The sequence below is a fragment of the Phalacrocorax carbo genome, chromosome 3, assembly GCF_963921805.1.
Source record: "Phalacrocorax carbo chromosome 3, bPhaCar2.1, whole genome shotgun sequence".
Taxonomy (NCBI): Eukaryota; Metazoa; Chordata; class Aves; order Suliformes; family Phalacrocoracidae; genus Phalacrocorax; species Phalacrocorax carbo.
This window is the reverse complement of record NC_087515.1, coordinates 127,352,188-127,373,800: the sequence shown is the minus strand read 5'-3', so window position 1 is coordinate 127,373,800 and position 21,613 is coordinate 127,352,188. Positions and strand designations below refer to the sequence as shown.

Here is a 21,613-nt window from a genome sequence, read left to right as displayed (position 1 = left end):
AGTGCAGTAAGAAGTGTTTCATGCCTTCTATGGACATGTGAGCTGTGCAATAGGAACAAAGGATGTTTTTACTTCCAAAAACTGCATTTATGAAACAGCTATTTAGCTCTGATATCCGTATTTTAAAATAGACGTGGGAGGAGCTAGAGGACATGCAGAAGGAGCAGCAGGGCGGTATTAGGAGTGGAGAGAAAATAGCTAGACTTCAACTTTTTAAAAAATCTCCCACTGTGTTTGCTGGGTCAAGAGAGAAATGGAAACACGACTCCCTTGTGTGGGGAGAAGGTGCTGGATACTGCAGAGTCTGTCGGAGAGGGCTGTGAGCCGTACCAGCTCTTTGGAAGGTGACGTTAGAAGGTAGGCACAGGCTGCAATTAACCATCGGAGCAAATTACCAGGAAGGGATGGATTCACCGTCTCTTCAGATCAAGCCTTGATGTGTCTTTGGAAGTTGTACTTTAACTAAAAGCAGATAGCTGGGCTCGCTGGGGGACACCTAACCAGTTACTTCTGCTTTATGTGTGGGAATGCTGAGATACAGAGGGTGTGAGGCTGTTCTGCTCGTGCAGAAGGTCCACGGTGTGGTTGCAAACTGAGCTATGGTATGTATCAGTCCAGTGTCTGTTGCAAAATTGAGACCATGCCAGGAGGTGGTTTCTGAATGCCTCGTGCCAGCGCAGTTCTGCACAGTGACGGTGGCATTGAGGAAAGGGAGTTTCCATTCCCTTTCTTGAAGGCTAAATCCCATGGCATCATTTTTGCTGTGAAAGCAAAATGCTATAGTGAAACAGAGGGTGGTTTTGCACAGTAAAATGCTGGAAGTTGTGGCTTGGACCACTTTCTTTCGAATGAATTTCCACAGTGGACTGGAAGCTTAGGACTAATTTTCTAAAAGGGAAGTGTTGCTACTTCTATGTGCTTTAAGTGCCAGTGGAAGAGGGGAGGACCTCTGCGCTGAGACAGATGCTGATGTGCCTCTTGTTCTTCTTTGAAGCAGCAGTTTGTCCCCGCTGAGCATCCCTCCACTTGCCTGCTAATTCGTCGTGCCACCCAACTGGTCTAATGTGAGGAAGGATTTGTAATATCCCCAACAGTGGGCTGTGACTTCAGGTAAGGAGGGACGAGCCAGCCACAGAGGGCCTTCATTTGGAGGTCTAGGTTATTTCCTGAGCCTGAGCAGCACGTGCAAAGTGGCTTCTTTATGAAACCTTTTTATGAGTTAGCTAAGGAAAAAAATCCTTTTTTAATTTTTTTTTCTCTTCAAAAGTAAGTCCTGATGCTCTCCCTTGGCTTGTTACTCCTTGTTCATAGGTTGTAGGGGTAACAGCATCAGAGTAGATGTCCTGTTTTCCTTATCCACCCTCATTCCTGCACTGAGCAGCCTTGTGCATTCCTCCTTTTCTTACACCCTGCACTCTCTATGGAAAGCCCTCCCTATACATCATCATATGATGACTTGACTGGCAGACTTGAGCTTTCCAAGGGAATGTAGAGATTTTTCAAGGGGATCTTGGTTGGTTTGGGATTTAGATAGTCACTTGGTCATCTAAAGGCACCTGGTCCAGAATTGTGTCTCCTGCAAGAGGATGTGAAAGGGAAATTGTGGCTACTGGAGTAGGTGGTTGAGGACACGCAGACCTTTCAGCTGAGTGTCTCCAACGTGAGCTGCACCCTGCCTGTGTGTTGGCAAGCTTCTAGTCAGCTGTAAAGTAAATTATTAGCTTAAATCCATTTCCCTTCCGGTGACTCAGCAGGCAGGCAGCAGCTTTTTGGGCATCTCTAACCTGTTTGACTTTTGATTGTGAGTCTGAACCCAGACTGGCAGCCTTTGAAGGTAAAGGGTAAGGAGAAGGCAGTAGAAACTAATCCTTTGCTGGCAGGGTTCGACTTGACTCTTGGCAGGGGGGAAATAATTTCCCAGTTTGTTTCTGGGAAATCAGTTGTTTTTGTTTGGGTTTGCAGAAGAAACTAACCTTTTATCGCTATTCTTTGCAAGCCTTTAAAAACGCCTTTCTTGCAGTGGAATCATAAAATCTTTGACTTTCTCTCTGCTCTACAATGACAGGTTTTAATTTCACTGTTTGTATGATTTTGTTTGCTAAAGTGGAAGCTAGATAGGGGCTCTCTGGGGTGTTCTTCTGTGGTTTTTTTCCCCCCCATAGACCCCTCCTGCCTTATCCCAGTGCAATCTGCACTGTAACTCTGGCATAACAGGTTCCCCAAACAGTCCTTCGTTCCTAGCTCTTTTTACATGTTCTTTTCCACAGTATTATTAATATGCTGGGTAGCCTCTGCGCTCAAACGAGGCATAAACAATTCAGACAGCAAATGGTATAGAGCAAGTGCACTTAATGCACCCAGATGGTTTTGTTGCCAGTTTTATGTGACATGTTGCCTGCATTAGCCTGGGAAACTTTGATATACAAGAGCAGAAAGAGCTCTATTTAATGGTTTGCGTTGTTCAAACTTCTGCTGGACTTTGGCACCTCCTTAATGGCCCTTGGTAGCGCAGGTATGGGCGTGCCAGCAATGCCTTCTGCCTGATCTTGCGTAACGTCTCCATCCCGACCATGGTCAGCTCAGCAGCTTTGGTGGAGAGATCCTCGGGGAGATGCCAGCACGTGTGCGCACAGCGGAGCAGGTTGCAGCCTCCCGTGCCTTCGCCGTGGATGGATGGCCCACCGGGGCTGCAGATCCAAGCCCATGCTGCGCAATGTCTTGATCACTTTGGCCTTCTGCTCAGCTTGGGTTAGAGCGTTGCCTGCCAGGAATGATTTCCACGGGCATACTTCTGTATTGGGTTGCAGTATACCTCAGTGCAGGAGAATGAGCTTAAATAACCATATTGAAAACAAATTTTAGGTACGCAATAGCGTGCCTGACAACGTGAAAAATAATGATGGTACAGACAGATGAGTGAAATAAAAAAGCAACATGAATGAGAGCTTTGAAAGAAGAGAAAATAGGGAAACAAGTGGATATAATTGTCAGGAAAGGGTGAGATGAAAGCAGTTTGTGATGTTTTTGTGACCGAGGGTTAAAGAAAAAAGCTTTTTAGCGGACACTGCAAGGATGAGCAAAAGAAAATGGACAAATTTAGCTGGAGAGTGAAGAGAGGTCAGAAAAGAGAACTTAGTAAAATATCCCAAGATGCCATTTAGTGCCATGCGTTTCACTCTTGGCCTTCCCCAGCCCCCACTAACGTGGATTGCCTCAGGCCATCTGGGGCTGCAAATCCTCCATCCCCGTTTCCTGCTGGGGAGAAGGAGAACTCATCTGTGTACTTATCCAAGATGCTGTTTTTAATTTCCAGGAAGATGTAGGTCTTGTTTGTTTATGTTGGAGCAGCGAGCTGGAGAGGGCAGGAGGAGACCATGTGTCTAGGAGCAGGGCTGGCTTCTCCAGGGAGCAGAGGAACCTTCCTGGGCATCTCTCCGTTGCTGCTCTCCTGCACCAGCCATGCCCCACTCTGCCTTCAGCCCATGTTCTTGCTGCCTTCCTCCAATCCTGCATCCCAAAGATGTTGGACATGGCGAACATTTCTCTTGTTGTAATGGCACAGGTCTTTGCTGAGACATAGGGACAGGTTTAATCCCTACCTTCTGTACGCCAGCAGTCTCCATGCTGGAGTTCCCCCATCTCCAGCACCTGGTGGCTTGGTGTGGTTGCGTAGGGCAAAGTCTCCTTTTTACCTTTCAAAGCAGTTCTTACATGCACGCACGTGCGTTGAGGCTCTCTGCAGCAGACATCTGTCGCTTGCTTTTCTCCTGCGGACGGTAGCGGTGAGGCGCGCAGTTAAAGGTTGACGGTGGGGTGAGCGGCAGATGTCGGTAAACGTTGTCTCTGCAGCGTGTGCGCCGTTGTGCTCCGTCTGTGCCAAATGCAGCCCTGTTTCCTTAGCGAAATAACTGAGGATGAAAGAGGGGGGTGACATGAAAAAAATGCAATTGAAATGGTCTTTTAAAAAGACAGCAACAACAAATTTCTGTTTCAAAGGATGGAGTGGTCCTTATCTGCTAAAATACGTCATGCCACGCAGATTCCTGTGATCTCGAGAGACCTTTGGGAGCTCCGGCTCACCAAACTGTAACACATCAAAGAAGTGTCCATAGGGCTTGGACTACAAACGTGTAATATGCAGATGGCGTAGGGAGTTCACAAGGCTCTAAGCCCATGCCCAGGGAACAGATACTCCCTTGCTGAGAGACCATCTGACAGCCCTTTCCTTTTAGATGACTCTCTGCATCAAAGGTGACCTGAAAAACTTTAATACATTAAAACAAAATGAAAAAAAGCTCCCAAATCTAAAAATCCCCAAGTCCTGCTGCAAGAGCCATGCCTCTGCTTAAAAGATCGTTCTTTGCTAAGTAAATTTTGCTTGTTTTCGCAACCTTTGAGGCATGCTTGCCTGGCACATGGGCGTCTTTAGCTCTTGCTCTGGCACACATGGAGCGCTCCTAGCACGGAGTCCACGTGCGCTGAGGGGAACATGGAGGGATCCACAGCAAGTGGGCAGTTGAGAATGACCCATTCTCCAATACTCACCATGTAGCATCATCTGGCATCTGATAGACAGGAGGGAAGGAATGCCATCCAGAGGGTCCGTGACAGGCCTGATGCATGGGCCCATGTGAGCCTCGTGAGGTTCAACAAGCCCCTCGGCTGGGAGAGCCGGGGTTGTGCAGCTGGAGAAGGGGAGGCTGCGGGGAGATCTTATTGCAGCCTTTCAAAATATAAAGAGGGCTTATCAGAAGGAGAATGACTTTTTAAAATAGGCCTATATTGATGGGACAAAGGGCAATGGTTTTAAACCTACTGGCTTTCAGTTTATATTGGACATGTTTTTATGATGATTGTGGTGCGACACTGGCCCAGGCTGCCCCGAGAGGTGGTCGATGCCCCATCCCTGGGAAAACCCAAGGCCAGGCTGGACGGGGCTCTGAGCAACCTGCTCTGGTTGAAGATGTCCCTGCTCACGGCAGGGGGTTGGGCTGGGTGGCCTCTAAAGGTCCCTTCCCACCCAAACCGTTCTGTGATTCCATCATCTCAGCTGGGGATCGTGGTGTTTGGCAGTTTCATCTGAGGTGATGGAGGTGGAGCCGCTGAGGCTGTTGGTACAGAAATTACTTGGGGTTGTTAATGCCGTTTTAAGGCTTCTCTCTCTGCAGGTCAGACAAATTATCTTTAGAGCATTGGTTCCTGCAGAAACCTCACCTTTGTAATAGAGGCACTTTTGAGCCACCAAGTAACGCTGCCTTAGGCGTTGTAGGTTGGGCTCTTGCCACAACTCGGTGGTGTAACCGAGATCTGCAGGCAACGAGGCTGCCTCTGCCCCGAGCACAGTGTGACCCGGGTTCAGCTGGGGTTTACCTCCTGCTGAATCAGGATCCGTGATGCAGATGAGAGCACAGCCCCGTGTGCCCTTCCAGTGGAGGTTTGTCAGCCTTGGGAGCTCCTGGCCTTGCTGCAAGCACCCTGAGAGGTGTGGCAAGGCAGTCCACATGCATTTCATGGCTTGCTGTGTTGCAGGTAGCACTTCGGGACCTCGGGAAAGCTCAGCATCCCACAGAGCTGTGGGGAAGCAGGACTTGAATTCAGTCATACGATTTGTCTGGTGCCCAAAGTAATTCACTGCTTTGACCGAGAATGCCCCCATTCATTCTGCTCTCCCACAAACTAACATTCCCTTCCCTTTTTCCATGTTAGTTTTCATAATCAGATCTGGAAGCAAGTCCTCTGCTAGGCAAGCGGCCAGCAGACGTCTCGGCAGTGGGATGTTCTCTGCCCTCCAGCCCCATGTGCTCAGGGCAGCTGGGTGAGGATGAAGACCAGCACCTCCTACCAGCTCAGACTGGTGGGGCAAAGCAGTTGGGCTGGTCCATGACTACAAGTTCAAGGAACAGCTGATGCAAATTAAATCACTTTTTGATCATCTGTAGAGAAGAGTCCAGCAGAACCCTGGGGTGGCTCTTGGACTAAAAGCAGATGCCTGCTGTCTTGGGAATCTTCAAAACATTCCTCCTTCAGCCAGCGCTGTTTGAGGCTTTCCTGCGTTGGGTTTGTGCCAGCCGCATTGTGCTCCAGTCCTCTGCTTATCCCCTTCAGGGGCTGGCACAGCAGGGAAGTGGAGTTACCTGCCTTTGATTGATGGGGCAGCACTGGGCACAGCGAAACAAATACCCTGGGGATATTTGGTGTCTCCTCTCCATCTCCTGGGACCCAGCTGGGAGGAGGCAACTACCCCAGCCTGCTTCTGCTGGGTCCCTCACGCGTGCCAGCAGCGTCACGGTGAGCCGCGTTTCAGTCACAGCACGCCCTACAGAGGAGCTAATTTTTGTACGTCGAGATGAGGTTAAATGAGAGGCTTGTTTAGAAGCAAATGAGCACAAGGTTTCCTTCAATGCTTAATTACAGTGTGTGCCATCAGTCCGTCCTTTCACAAGCGCGGCTGCACTCCATCCCACTGGGAGCCCATCGCACGCCACCATGCTTGATTTTAGCCCGAGGGACGTGAAGCAGCGTGTTGCCTGCGTCGCCATGCTGCAGCAGATGTGTGCCAGAGCGCTGCCGGCTCCCACCGATGGAAGGGAGAGTCACGACGATGTGTGTGTATGTGTGTGTGTTTTGGCAGAGCTGCAAAAATCAGCATTTGCTGGGTATGACGGAGCCACCTCCCCTTCTGTCAAGTGAGAATAACATCACAGAAAGTGCACATCTCCACGAGGGAACAATTTGGTAGCAATCAGCAGCTGTTGACTCTTGAACAGCTTCTGCTGGTCCAGCCAGTTCTGTAAAGGCTGGCGGTTTTGGTCTCTTTTGTTGTTGTTGTTGTTGTTGTTAAATGGCAGCTTGCTAAGGGCCAGATATTGTTATGACAGTACCTCTAAAATCCTTAAGCTGCTTGAATCACTCCAAGGAGCCAAGCAATAAAAGAGCTAGAATAAAATGTATCCCACAATATCCTTCACTTCTGCTGACAACTGCAGTTTAAATTACTGGTGCAACCTTTTAGCATAGCTAGCTTGTAAAAAATAATGAAAAATAAAATGAAGTCATAACAGCTACTTGCCACCGCTTCTATGATGGGGAGTAGAGAGAAACTACCTTTCTTTTCGGGTGAGCCTATGCTAGTGTACTGTTACTGCTGTTAATATTCTATCCTAATCACTGTCATTAATACATGCTGTAATTTTTTCATTATATAAGTTATGCAGTGTTTATTAGAGAAGGGGCTTTGCTTTTATCATAAGGTAGCATTTATCCCATGAGGACCCTAATGTTTTTCAAAGCTTACATTAGAATTATGCTTTTAAAAAACCTAAGCTCTCAGAAGAGCTGTTCGTTTCGCTGGTGCGAATTTGGGCATCCCAATTCCAGATGCTCTGATTCCTTGGGTCCTTTGCCCCAAGTGCCTGGAATTTCAGGGACCCAGAATAAATTGTATCTTTGAAAAAAAAAAAAAACCAAACCAAAATAATCAGTGTGGATTTTAATTTTGTAAGCTATATGCCTTTGAAGTTTGCGATAAAACATTTCCAGACCTCAGAGAGCCGGCGAGGGTTCTGTACAGATGCTGGCTTCGCGTAGTGTGGGTGAGCGTCGAAGTGTGTATTTCGCAGGGCATGTTGAAATTGAATCCTCAGCTGTGACTGTTGAGTAACATCTTCACTCGTGATTTCTGGAGAACTCTGCAAAAAGCTTTGCAGTCCGGGGAAGAGCGAGGGGTAGAGGGGTCGTGGCTGTTAGTTCTTGTTTCTGCAAACATCTTGTAGCCTTGCGCGGATGGAAACGTGCCACGTCCTGCAGCCTGCCAAGAGAGAGGCGAGCTACATTCACGATATGTTTCCTTCTGTGTAACCCAGAGACGCAGGCACTTGGGAAACATTTTGCCAGCTAAAGCCAGAAGGATGGAGGCAGCCTTTATAAGCAGCTGCCAGTCTTGTCAGCAAACCCCAGCTCCAGCCCCTGAGGACCAGCACCAGCTCCCTGCCGGGAGCAGCAGCGGAGCCGGGACTGTGTGAAAGGCTGCGAGTATGGAACACATTAGTAAGGGGAGGGGTGGGAAGAGGGAGGCTTGGGACACTCCGCCAAAACTGTGAATGTCCAAAAGGCTGTGTAGGAGGGTGAAGGCGGGATGTGGATGGCCCTGATGTGCAGCGCTTTTTGTTCTGAAACAAAAGGAAATGCCACCTACAGCAAAGGCATCGCTCACTGAACAACAGTCCTGCAGCCTTGGACCTCAGTTAGCAACAGGTATTTTGTGTCAGTTTTCTGTATGTTTAGCTGCTGAGATGAGATCAGGCAGTTGTTTGCAGCAGAACCGTGTCTGAGAGAGGATTTTTGGTAGGGAAAAAGCTGGATTTTAAAATCACTGAGAGTTACTGTGCTTGAGGCTGGAACTGGTGGGTGGAGCTCGTGGTGTGTCATGCAACAGGTCAGACTGGATGGCTTGCAGTGGTCCTCTTTGACCCTGGTGCTTATGGAACAATGTAGTCGATTATTTTATTTTATTTTTTTGTGGGAAACGGACAAATGCATGTAACTTGAGAGCGATCGGTTGCCAGGTGTTGTAGTGGTAGTGTTTTCTGTGAAGGGAGCAAAGAGCGCCTGCAAGCTGGCTTTGAGTTGATGGCGCGCAGAGCTGGTGACCCACATCTCATCCCATTTAGCTCCAAAGGATTTGAGATACCCCTTCTGCAGGTTGCCTTGTTCAGAGAGAGGTATTGGTAGCAGCGTTTGTAATGCATGCTGATTGTTTACCGCTGTGGATTGTACTGGCTATACCAAAGGCGAGTATCCTCGTCCCCAGCTTCAGTAGCGGGCCAGGGTTTGGTGGAGTGAAGGTAACTCAGCAGGTCAGTGGCAGATCTGACAACCAAGAGCATATCTCACGTCTTTCTTGTGGACCTGGCTGTCCCCGTAAGTGTGTGCTGCCCTTGCAAACCAAAGCATCAAAGTCAGGTAGGGGAGGCTCGGAGTACATTTTCCTGGGATTCCTGCAATGGAAGGGGTTCAGGACCAGGAGTCCAGATCATCAAAACTTTGCTTGGGAAATTTTGGCCAGTTTGCTTTTTATTACAGGTGCCCTGGGCTCCCTTTGTGAGCCTCTGCTGTACTGAAGAATCTGCAGGAGAGCGGGATGTGCCTCATTGCTCTGGGTTTCATAGCACCCAGGGAGGTATCCTTGGCCTTGGGCCTCATCCTGTGCCTGTCTCCTCAGCTAGAGTCCTCCAGCCACCGATACTCCCAGGAGCCCAGATTGTCAAGCCCATGGGAGAAGGATTGCTTATGGATCTCTCATCTGTTTGGAGACGGCCTGGAAGGAATGTTTTTAGCCAGTGTGCTAATAGGCAGCCTCTTGCATGATGCCTGTAGGTGATGGGTCATACGTTTCTCAAGTATATGTGGTTTTGTTTGTGTTTTTATATTAAACAGGAAAAGAACCCTTGAGATCAACACTGGGAGAAAGAAGAAAAGTAGTGAAGGAGTCGATGTGTGATGCAGGACAGGTCTGAGCCAAGGTGCAGAAGGTAAAGCACAAACAAGGCCTGCAGGGTCACCCTGCTCCACGCCTGGCATTAGATTGCTCTTCCCTTGCTCTAATTTAACAGTCTATCAAAACGCCTCTGTGTTCTTCTAGCAAAGCTCCCTTCTCCCCGTAGTCAAGTTAAAGTAACAGTGAGATGAGCAGAGCTTGTAAAAGTTGGGCAGCACCAGTCCAGTGTCACCCATGGAGTCTTAATCAAGCCCCTTGGTATTTTATGGCCATCAACTCTTTTTTTAACCATCTACTATTTGCTGTAAGTTCTAGCCAAATTCAGTTGGCAGAACCACAAGCAAAGAAGCGGCATTTCACAATATTCTGATTTCAACAGTTTAACTTCTCATTTTAAAAGCAGTGTTGAATGTCACTAATGGGCTGAGCTCACCAGGCTCAGTGTCTGGGTGCCTCGGGATCCGAATCCCTGCACACAGCTCAGTGTTCTTAGATTTGGGCTCCGAAACTGCATGCATGATCTGAAAATGTGTCTTCTTTAGCATCATGTGTTGGGCAGATTCTTGTCGCAAAATGCTCTGTAACCAAGGTAGGTTCCCCGTGTACGGATTAGTCTGGGGGCTGCTGATGCACAGCTATTGTGGGGGTGTGTGGCTGACTGGGAACTGTGGGCAATCTCACTGCAGAGGCTAGAGACTGCTGCCGGCAGCACATTTCTCCTTCTCCAGTTTTCCTCTCGCTCCTGTAATGAAGCCAGAGGATGAGATTTTTGTGCCCTGCGCTGAGCTCCTTCAGGCAAACTCCCAGAGTATTGTCAAAACTGATGATGAATTTGGGCTTGAGCAAGGGTGTCAAGTGTGAAGCAAAGTGGCTGGAGCACGGAGTCACTTGGAGTGACGCGGAGTCACTTCTGCCTCTGCCAGGAAGCAATGTTTTCTGGCAGAGGGACGCATGGGCACCAAAAGGCAGTTGCGTCCTATGCAAAGCTACTCTGGCAGCCTGAGTTTTCGCATGGAAGTAGCACATGGATTGTTACTGGGAGCTGCCACCGTTATTCAGGTTGGGATTTGGCTGCCAGATCTAACTCCTGCTCTTACGAAAAGTTGGATGAAATGTAATGGCCTGTGACAGAGCAAGAGCAGACTAGGTGCTCTCAAGGTCTCTTTTGGCCTTGAACTCTACTAATCTGTGAAAAAACCACAGCTGCATCTCTAATAACACATGACCAGTTCAAGCCCCTGTATTGACTTGCTGTCAAAAGATTTCTCTAGGAGCGCTGTGTCCTTGTGTGTCATGTTTGGAGCATCTGCTCCGTATATACTTGGGTTGAACTGCTTCCAGCAGACTTAGCAACTGTGCTGGTGATTTCCTCTAGGAAATCCAACCACGCAGGATAGCGTTTAGCTTATGGGATCATGGCGATCAAGACGTAATGGCACTCTCTTAAGTTGCCCCCTTGTTGTTTGTTTTTTTTTTAAAAAAAACACCTTTAGCTGTCTCCCCACCCGCAGCCACATAGCTGTACATCTAGGTGGGGTTTTTTTATGCCATGTTCAAGTGAAAGAGTAAATCCTTTTTGATTTATTCCAGAGCAACCCTCGAGCTCAGCTCCTGTGAGAGCCTGCTGACTTTGAGTTCAAAAGATCTCACGTCTTTGAGGCCAGGCTGTGGTCTTCCATCTTGCCTCAAAGTTAAATTGAAAGAGAAATTTATTTTTTTTTTTTCTTAGAGAGAGAGAAAGGGAGAAAATAAGCATGCTGTGTAAGGGAATCGGTCTTAGCTGCAGCAGAAGAGAATGCCAATGTGCAGAATTTCAGGTTAAAAACTGGTTGTTTAGCGAAGGCTTTATTTTCAAGCACCTAGCATGTTGTTTAGTAAGTGTTTCATAAATACTTCCTTTTAAAGCAGTGCTGTTGGCTGGCTGGGCTCCAGCCTGTGATCCTACATTAAAGCATTTTTTGATGTTTAAACCGCTACATTACCGTGGTGGCTAGAAATGGTAGTTCTGATCCCTAATTTCCTGCAGATCTGCTGATAGCAAGGTCTGGTTCAGGCCGAGTTTTGCATCGCCAACTCCTGGTTCGGTCTTAATGTCTGCGCAGAATTTCACTGCAGGCAGGAGTGTTGGTCACTAGCATAATTGCCTTGTTGCCTAGTTGATGTTTTCAGGAACGAATGCTAAAAGATAGGCCAAGAACATCACAGTTCAACATTTAGGCTTAATATCTGCCTCAAGCTCTGCATCTCGTTTTCCGTGCTGACCAACTCAAGGCATTCGGAGGTGGAAGCAAAGCCGCTCAAACGTGGGCTCTAGCTCACATGCCAAGCAAGAAAGGCTTGCCTTTAGATGTGGATTCCTAATGCTTAACTCCTAACGTCATCCTGTGGAGCGATATTAAATTTGTCCAGCAGTTGTTGTGCTTATCAAATGACCGTCTTGACATACCAGAGGGGTTGGGTGTGGTTGATACCTTAAAAAGCCCGTTATGCTGGACACTGTAGTGATGAATATGAAGTACTAAGCCCTATACCAAAGATGAGCTGTGCATCTTGAGAGGAAGGAGGTGCAGACAGCTGTCTGACATACACGTTTATATATATATATATAAAAATGTATGTATGTATAGAGCAAAATAAATATGTAAGAGCTATTCTATGCTGGCTCCCTTCTATAGGGCCCTGCTTAGTCCATATTCATGCAGTTGTTGCTACAGCTGTGTATTTGGAAGGGCAGAGATAGATGGAAGACCTTTAAGGTATAGGGACCTTTCTTTTAAAAAAAACCAGCTCTTCTGAGCAAGGTGACCTTGGCTCTGCTTCTAACTTGGGAAACCAGCAATGCAGTGGAAAGGAGGTGCTGATCGGTGCAGTAAAGCTCGGTTGGACGCAAGCAGAAGATAAAACACCAGTTGGGTTGGTCTGGAGGTTTAACTGCAAGTGAGGTTGTCAGGGCTGCCGTGCAAAACTGTGGGTGCTCTCCCAAACTTGTACGAATTGAATATATACATGGGAGATGTGTATCTATATTTTTTTTTTCAAAGCTCCAATGTTGGTATGGCATACTGGGGAGAAAAACAGCTTTCTTACCTGCCTCCAAGGTAGACAATGATTTGCTGGCAGAGCAAGTGAAAGCTCAGCTAGCCCTTACAGGCATGGGGAAAGTCTCGTGTGATGTTTTGCAAGCCATTCTTACCAAACTCTTCATTTTCAGAAAGCTTTTCTTTCAAGGTTTTATAGTCTGTGGAACATGTGTGTGAGAACACCTTGGTGTTTATACCTGTCTTTTGGGGGAGGATCGAGGAAGGCAGCTGAAACTGCAGTCATTTTCTGGCGTGTCTGTGTACAGTAAAACCACACAGCTCAGTTTACAATACGAAGACAGGTAATTGACTCTTCTTTTGTTCTGTCACCACTTCTCCTGCTCTTTCTTCAGCAGAGAAAAACCACACATCGACCTTCTCCCACAGTCCCGTGTTCTGAGCCAGCAATAAAGTAGGAAAATGTTTTTTCCCAAATCTAATTTGAAACATGATGACTGGACCATTCTTAAACAGCTTCCAACTTAACAATAAAGAAACTTCACAGAGTGCTTGGCAGGAGCCTCTGTACATAATTTAGATCATAATCAGATGCATTAACACATTTTATATGGATCTCATGGGGGCCAAGAAGACGAGGTGTGCTGGGTAATTTCTTTCCAGATTTCTTTACCTGATTGTTTATTACTCTTGGGGACTTCATTTGTGGTCCAAATGTCACCAGCAGAATCCTGCTGCTTCATGTGCCTGCATTTAGAGTAGCTAGTAGCAAGGCTTCAAATAACCTAATCGGTGTGTTATCGTCAGTCTTTCCATCTGTGCGTGTCACAGGGAGGATGGAGAGTACGTGGGGAGGGAGAGAAGCGAGAGGAACAAAAGCAAGGACCCAATTCTGCAAATTGCTGAGCCTCCCCTGTGCCTGCAGCTCAGTGGGAGGGAAGGTGCCGAGAGTGCTCAACGAGTAGTGTGTTTCCTGCTGAGAACAATCATGAACTCTGCTTCTAGAGAATGGCACGGGGGAAGTGTTCCCCACCTTTTCATTTTAGCTGTTCAATATAAGCAGCTCCAATTTTATAAAGCTTCTGAAAGCTTTTCGGCACTCTGTGCAAAGAAAATGCACTGCTTCATTGTTTTGCCACGAATCCACCCGTGCCAAAAGCATCCTTGTGAAATCTCTCCTTTGACAGAAAATTCTGTTGCTGCCTTGATAAATGATGTTTTGGATTTCTTTCCGCTCTGCTGGTTTGTATTATCCCCTCAAAAGGTGGGAAGTGAAGTTCGCTGTCACTTCAATGTCTCCTTTATACATGCTGAAGTAATAACCCTTCCCATGTGTTTCATGGGTATTTATTTGTTATTAAATGCTGTGAACTAGTGTAACATCAGGATTCCCAATCCTTTCCCAGCCGTGGGCTGTCAAGGCCAGGCTCTGCTCCAAGATGCACAGCTCGGGGTTAGGAGCCTGGTCACCGGGGTGCAAGGGGGTGCTCCTGGGCACTGGGACTTGCTTGCCCAGGCTGTAACCCGCCAGCAGTGGCCTCGGCCAGCTACATTTGACCCACACGATCCCTGTGGGCCGTGGGCCAGAAGTTGGCACAACCGGGAACCGAACCCGCAAGGCAGGTTGGATGTGGCCAGTGTGTTCAGGAAGGTGAGAAAGTTTGAGCATGAAGGTGGCTGGATTACACCAGCTGGACTTGGGGCCAGAGAATAGGTAGATGTACTGGCATAGCCTCGGAGCCACGGCAGCCGGTCCCAAAACCACAGAGCTCCTCTTTCCCCTTCTTTCTGTGATGCTGAAACTGAAAACCACCCCTGACTGGAAAGCAATGGTGTTTTACTGGGATGCAGCGAAGGAGTGCTGTGGTACGGTGCTTTGGGTGCTGTGCACAACCCGCAGGCAAACTGTGCCAACTAAAACCTCTGTGGCCAAAACAGGTTTGAGTGCAGAAGATCCTTTGGAGGCCAAAGGAGAAGCACTGATTTCTGTTTTCCTCATTTATGTTTTTTCCTTAATAATTGTTTATCAACAACATTTTCCCAGGCGATGATGAAACTCAGCACCCCAGACTAGCTGAGATCGTAAAGTGACTTTTTATAACAGAGCATAATGATGATGAAGAAATGAGTATCCTTAAAAATCAGAGGTGATTGGGTTGTTGACTTGCCATTTCGTGTGCCAGGCGAGTCCCTGTGTCTCACCCCTGTAACACCAGTGCGTTGTGCTATTGAAATGTTGATGGGGAGAAAGGAGATGAAGAGCTGAGTCACCCAGTGCTTCTCCTTCAAACACCTGCCTTTCCCTGGGTTTTCCAGCTAAGTACTGAGGAATGTTGTTTCTTGCAGGATATCCTCCCCTAGGGTATAAAAGTTCTGGTTGTTGGACTCTCCTGGATAAACCCTTTCCCCTCCATCTCCTGATTATTATGGATCATGAGAGCATCAGGGCAGGCTGATACAGGCTCCAAAGGGTTTGTGCAGCAAAGTGGGCAGGCGTACATGAGAGGGAGAAAATATCCGCAGCCCCCTTGCTATTTTTAGCCAGCTCACGAGCAGTTTCCTTGCTTCCAGTGCCCAAATTACCCACTGTGACTGATGTAGTCTCCTTAGGTCAGCAGCACGTACAGCGGCCAACTTGTCTTGACAAGCTTGGGGGGTTGTCGGCTCAGCTGATGAAGTTAGCGTGGCAGCACGCCGAGCAGCACTGCTCTGCTTGCGCTGTGGTTTGGCGGGGGCACGAACACGCCTGCTTGGTTGGGCCTTGGAAGGGGGTCTGAGCTCGCCACGGCGGTGAAGGAAAAGGAGTGTTTTGTCTTCTATTTGCTTAATATCTGCTTGGGCTGGACTTCAGGATTACTGATGTTCGACCTGTCTTTGTACCAAAACACTGACTGTTCAAACAATTGCTCAGCTGAAACTATTGAATTACCTCTCGCTAAAGCATTATTTGATTTGCCTTTCTGTTTTGCCAAGCCTCTGAAAATAATAGCTTGCTTTAGCCTTTCGTCTCCGGAAGAGGCCGTCTAGAGAGGATGCGCTGCTGCCTTCTAACTTCTGTGAGTTAGAAGCACTGTGGCTTATCTGCATGGTGTAGGATCCATCAGCCTTCACCTGCCTTCTCCATTATGTCCTGCATGTAATGCTTAGCTGGGTAAGAATTTTGTTCGCTAAAGACCTGCCGGGTGCTGATCTGTTCCTGCTAGGTCACAGCTGCTGTGTTCTCTGATTGCATAGGTTGGGTAACCCCTTACAGCTCAGGCCTCATATCTGAAAAAAAGAGGTGATGAAACTCTTCCAGGGATCTTGTCCATGCGTTTATGTGCTGAAATGCAAGGGGGAAGGTGTTGCTTGTGGTTTGCTTGTGTGGCCTGGAAGGTCCTTCCCGAGCACGGGGAGAAGAGCAGAACTGCTGCTGAGTGGGGGAACTGAGGAATTTAGGTTCTCTTTTGCCTAATTTCAGGTGAATATATTTGGTGGATGCTGTTTACGTGTCAGAGGGAGAGGCGTAGGCATAAATAAAGTAGAATGGGAAAGGTGGAACACTTAAACTCTTCTGGTGGTTGGAAAGGGGAAGAAAACGCTTGGTGGTTTTTTTTTAATCAGGCAGCAGGATGCTGGCTGTTGCATATGTGTGTGGTTGCCCTCCACTGGTTGATATTAGAATGACCTTCCTGTATCAGAGCCTTCTTTGCAAAGATCAATGTGTTTCTTCAGACTGACTTCAAAGAGAATCAAGAGAATTTTAGATAGAGGGATGGGTTGTTGAGAACTGGTCAGTGCGAGTGCTCGCTCTTCATCTGCAAAGCCACCCTGGGCAAGAGGCAACTTCTGAGCTGGTGAAGCAGGAGGAGTTGTCACTAAACAGGGCTAAAGTTTGTAGAGGGGTGCAGGTGCTTGCAATGGGATAGCCTGGGCTTGGAGAGGCTGCAAAACACAGGCTGCTACAAGATGTGGCTGTGAACAATCTGTCATCAAGGCTTGGTGACCCCACAGGGCACATTGCACCTCAAAATAGGCAGCACACCCCTTGCCTCCTGGTTTGTTCAGTGGAGTAGGCTTGAGTTATGCGTCAGGCTGAGAATTATGCGACAGCCTTAATTACAAAAATTGTTTGCTGACCTTCAGTTTTATGAAAATAATCTAAATGTGAGTTTATCAGCACTTAAGCGGCTGTTACAGTGGAGAAGCAGAGACTTAGAGGATTTAAGGGAAGTGCATCAAGCACTTAGGATTTCCACTCTAGTGTGTTATGCCATGTCCTTGAAGGTTGCTGATATTGACTAAGTCAGGTAATCTTGGCCAGCAAAACCAGCAACTTGTGGTTTGGGGTTTTTTCCTTCTGGATCAGAGCCAGCAAAGTCAGGAAGATAGCTGTGTGCCCTACAAGACCATATTAAGGATGAAAACTTTGCTCTGTACTTGAAACCCTTTCAAAATGTGTACACTAGGAAATATAGATTTTTGTCTTCTATGGATTTTGGCAAGGCGGCTGTTAGAGTAAAATGAAAGGAAAATGAACCAGAGAGGAGCTTTCGATTTTGATGAAACTCAGTAGTTACGCTTTCCAGTAACAACAGAAGACATTTCTAAAAAACAAATCCCAAACCTGGTGACACATAGAATTCAAAGGCAGCATCTAATCCATTCTTTTTTCATCCTGCTAAAGCACCCAGACAGGATCCAGTCTGGGATGTGCATGCCTCATGTATCTTTCTGCATGTTGGATACATGGAAGGATTTGGGGAAATCATTATGTGGTGGTTGAGCAGAGACCTGGGGGCAGAGGAATCCTTAAAAGGATGTCTCTTAAAATGTCGTTTAACATCAGCCCAACCCATTTAATCTCACAGTGTTGTTCTCAAGAATGCTTATCACCTTCTACAGGTGTTAAGTCTTATGATGCCAGTAAAGCACCTTGAATTTTAATGTGAAAGTGTTATCTGTGTCTTATTTGAACAGACTTATTCCTCTATCAAGATGTAAACATTGGAGAAAAGAAAGCACAGTGTGCTGGGAGACTCCCCCCTGTCACCAGGTCATCAGCTCAGTTAAGAACTTATAAAATCATCAAATAATTTAGGTTGGAAAAGACCTTTAAGATCATCAAGTCCAGCCATCAACCCAACACAGCCAAGTCCATCACTAAACCATATCCCTAAGCGCCACGTCTACATGTCTTTTAAATACCTCCAGGGAAGGTGACTCAACCACTTCCCTGGGCAGCCTGTTCCAGTGCTTAAGAACCTGTTTGGTGAAGAAATTTTTCCTAATATCCAGTCTAAACCTCCCCTGGTGCAACTTGAGGCCGTTTCCTCTCATCCTATCACTAGTGACTTGGGAGAAGAGACCAACTGCCCCCCCCTCCCCCCCGCTCCAGCCCCTCTCAGGCAGCTGCAGAGAGCGAGAAGGGCTCCCCTCAGCCCCCTCTTCTCCAGGCTAAACCCCCCCAGCTCCCTCAGCCGCCCCCCAGCACACTTGTGCTCCAGACCCTGCCCCAGCCCCGCTGCCCTTCTCTGGACACGCTCCAGCCCCTCCAGGCCCTTCTTGTCCCGAGGGGCCCAAACCTGAGCCCAGCATTCGAGGTGGGGCCTCCCCAGGGCCGAGCACAGGGGCCCCATCCCTGCCCGGCTCCTGCTGGCCACACCAGTGCTGACACAAGCCCGGGGGCTGGTGGCCTCCTTGGCCACCCGGGCACTGCTGGCTCATGCCCAGCCGGCTGTCAGCCAGCACCCCCAGGGCCTGCTCCGCCGGGCACTTCCCAGCCCCTCTGCCCCAGGCCGGGAGCGTTGCCTGGGGTTGATGCAACCCAAGGGCAGGACCCGGCACTCGGCCTTGTTAAACCCCATCCAGTTGATCTCAGCCCATCGATCCAGACTGTCCAGATCCCTCTTTAGAACCTTCCGTCCCTCGAGCAGATCAGCCCAACCTGGTGTCATCTGCAAGCTTACTGAGGGCACACTCGATCCCCTCATCCAGATCATTGATAAAGATACTAAACAGAACTGGCCCCACTAATGAGTCCTGGTGAACACCACTTGTGACCAACCACCAACTGGATTTAGCTCCATTCACCACAGCTCCTTGGGCCCGACCATCCAGCCAACGAAGAGTACAGCCAGACAAGCTGTGAGCAGCCAGTTTCACCAGGGGAGTGCTGTGAGAATGCTATGAAGAGTTACTTTTATTATACATCAGAGCGTTATCTCAGATATCTCCAGGAAAGACTTCCACCTTCTCTTTCGAATTTCTTTGAATCATAGAACAAATCAGGTTAGAAGGGACCTCTGGAGGTGTCTAATTCAAGAGTAAAGCTAACTGCAAAGGTTATATAAAGTTTCTCAGGTCTATGTCCAGTTGAGGTTTGACCATCGATGGGGTGGAGGGTCTACCATCTCTCTGGGCTCCTCTTCCAGTCATTTTTTTTCCCCCTGTGTGTCCAGTCATAGGAGACTACATCAAAACCTTGCTGATGTCAAGGTAATCAGCGTCAGCTGCTGTCTGCAGATAGAATCATAGAATGGGTTGTGTGGGAAGGGACCTTTAGAGGCCATCCAGTCCAACCTGCCTGCAGTGAGCAGGGACATCTTCAACCAGAGCAGGTTGCTCAGAGCCCTGTCCAGCCTGACCTTGAGTGTTCCCAGGGATGGGGCATCGACCACCTCTCGGGGCAACCTGGGCCAGGGTTTTACCACCCTCAGCGTGAACAATTTCTTCCTAATATCTAATCTAAACCTACTGGCTTTCAGTTTAAAACCATTACCCCTTATCCCATCACTACACTCCCTGATAAAGGGTCCATCCTCATCTTTCCTGTAGGCCCCCTTCAGGTACTGGAAGGCTGCTCTAAGGTCTCCCCGCAGCCTCCCCTTCCCCGGCTGCACAACCCCAGCTCTCCCAGCCCGGCCTCGCAGCAGGGGGGCTCCAGCCCTCGGAGCATTTCTGTGCCCCCTCTGGCCCCGCTCCAACAGCCCCGTGTCTGTCCCGTGCTGAGGAGCCCCGAGCTGGAGGCGGCGCTGCAGGGGGGTCTCACAGAGCGGGGCAGAGGGGCAGAGCCCCCTCCCTCGCCCGGCTGCCCGCGCTGCTGGGGATGCAGCCCGGGGCACGGTTGGGTGTCTGGGCTGCGAGCGCACGTTGCCGGCTCGTGGACTTTCATCCACTGTTATCCCCAAATCTTTGACTGCTGCCAGCAGCAAGGTGCCATGTAAGCAGCTGGGCAGGGTAAGCGCAGCCTTTCCAGTTGTGTTGCTGTCCTCTTTATTCCTACCTCTGCGGCACAAATACTCTCAAGAGTGAGTTTTTGTTGTGAAAGTTAATGCTTGGAAACTTACTGCAGATAACCTTGGCTTCGTCTTGACTTGGCTGCTCATGGGCTTTCATTGCCTTCACTAATAAAGCCTTTACAATTGCTTAGAGACACTTAAAAGTTGTTAGTGTTTAAATAAGGGGATTAATTTCAGGCATCCTGCTGCTAAACTTGCATGTTTGAATTTTGAAAAAGTGTGGTTTTCCCTGTGAGGTGCAAACAGGCTCTGAAAACCGGTTAACTTTTATCAGCTAAATGGACTGTAACTCCTTGTGAGGAGCTGCTGAACTCTTTGGCGTCGATTTACGCTGGCCAGGCACTGGAAACAATTATGTTGGCTCCATGAAGAATAAATAGAGAGGGGTCTTACGGCGTGAATATAGGAAGGTGCGTCAGGAACACCTGCCCTTTAAACCTCTTCTTGCTCTTGATTTTTATTGATGATTGAGTCAGTATTTTAAAATTGCCATACCTTGGTTTCCCTGCCTATAAATTACTTGTGCCTCCCTTTTGGGTTATTGAGGACTGCTTGGCTATCATGTGTAAAATGCTGTCAAGGTAGGGTGCCAAGTGAATACAAACTATTTTATTTTTAGTGCCTTTTGAAATCTTGGACTTTTTGTTCTCCCTTTTATCTGTCTCTTTCTTTTTAATCACACAAAATGGAAATAAACTCAATCACAGCTGTTGCTGGAGAAGAATCATTAGGCCCATCCAGCTGGCTCTCTCGTGGCCAGTGCGGGATTGTTCCCTATGCTGCATTTCAAAAGCATTTTATCTCCTTTAGTCTTGCGTGTGTGTGGAGTGATGAGTGTCTTTCACTTCTGTCGGCTCTCTTCATTGATCCAAATGGGAAGGGCTATTTTTAGGTGGCTGTAAGTAAACGGACATCAGGCACTGCAGAAAGGGAACTGGGTTATTTTTGGAAACCCATCAGCAGCCGTTCTGGCAGGTCCTGCTGCTGGTTTTGTCTTCACTTGGGCTGTCTCAGGTTGTGGTATCAGTTCCCAAGGTTGTGAACCGGGCTTCTTGGGTGCGATTCGCAGTCTGAATCTGGAATTAGCAGCTGCTGGAGACTGTCTTGATGGCATCAGTTTGTGGGAGTTAGTTCCCCCTAAACCAGCCTTGCTTGGAGGGGTGTAGGGTGATGAGTCAGCTGGAGATTTTGGGGCATAGGATGAGGTCAGCTTGGGGGCAACATGGGATGCACCTCAAGTGGATACATGCCATGGAGACGACCTCACGGTTCGAGCCCTGGATGAATGTGCAGACGACTTGGCATCTGTTAATGGCAGGTTTTGGCATGCTCTTGGGCAATTCACTTGGGTTTGTTTTGCGTCAGTGGATTGCAGAAGGATGACATTTTCTTGGGTTTGCTTAGTCTTTTTCGTAAGCGCTTTGGGACAGCTTCTGCCTCTCACTGTATTTTTTGCATGGCGCTTGCCGATGCTGCGTGGAGCCATTAGGTGCTCCATTTACTCGGCTGTGAATGTGCGAGTGGGAGTCTGTGGGGGACAGTGACTAAACCTACGCCACTGCTGGTTGGAGAGCTTGAAAAGCCCAAGCAGAAAACATTTAGTTGCACATTATCTTCTCTCTCCCAGCAAAGACCCAAGTCTAATTTCAAAGGTCAGAACATGCTCTCACCTGGGTGTTGCAGGCCTTTTATAGAGTGGTTGGAGGCCATTACCTAAAATTAGCTTGCTGCTTGGGGAAAGCTGATATTAGCTCGGTATTAGGACTCATTTCAAAGCTCTTGATGATCATTTACTTGAT

At 48.1% G+C, this 21,613-nt stretch overlaps 1 protein-coding gene across 5 annotated transcripts in view; it reads left to right on the top strand.

Annotated features, from left to right (window-relative positions):
- Positions 1–21,613, top strand: part of EXTL3 (exostosin like glycosyltransferase 3) — a 141,097-nt gene that overhangs the window by 69,330 nt on the left and 50,154 nt on the right. For 3 of the 5 annotated variants that reach the window (XM_064448301.1, XM_064448302.1, XM_064448303.1), the window contains exon 3: positions 9,436–9,530. The exons of 1 other annotated variant lie outside the window; for it this stretch is intronic. The gene's annotated coding sequence lies outside the window, so the exon portion shown is untranslated. Of the gene's footprint in view, positions 1–997; positions 1,111–9,435; positions 9,531–21,613 lie in introns of all 5 variants that reach the window. One more of the 5 variants, XM_064448304.1, reaches the window with a different exon arrangement.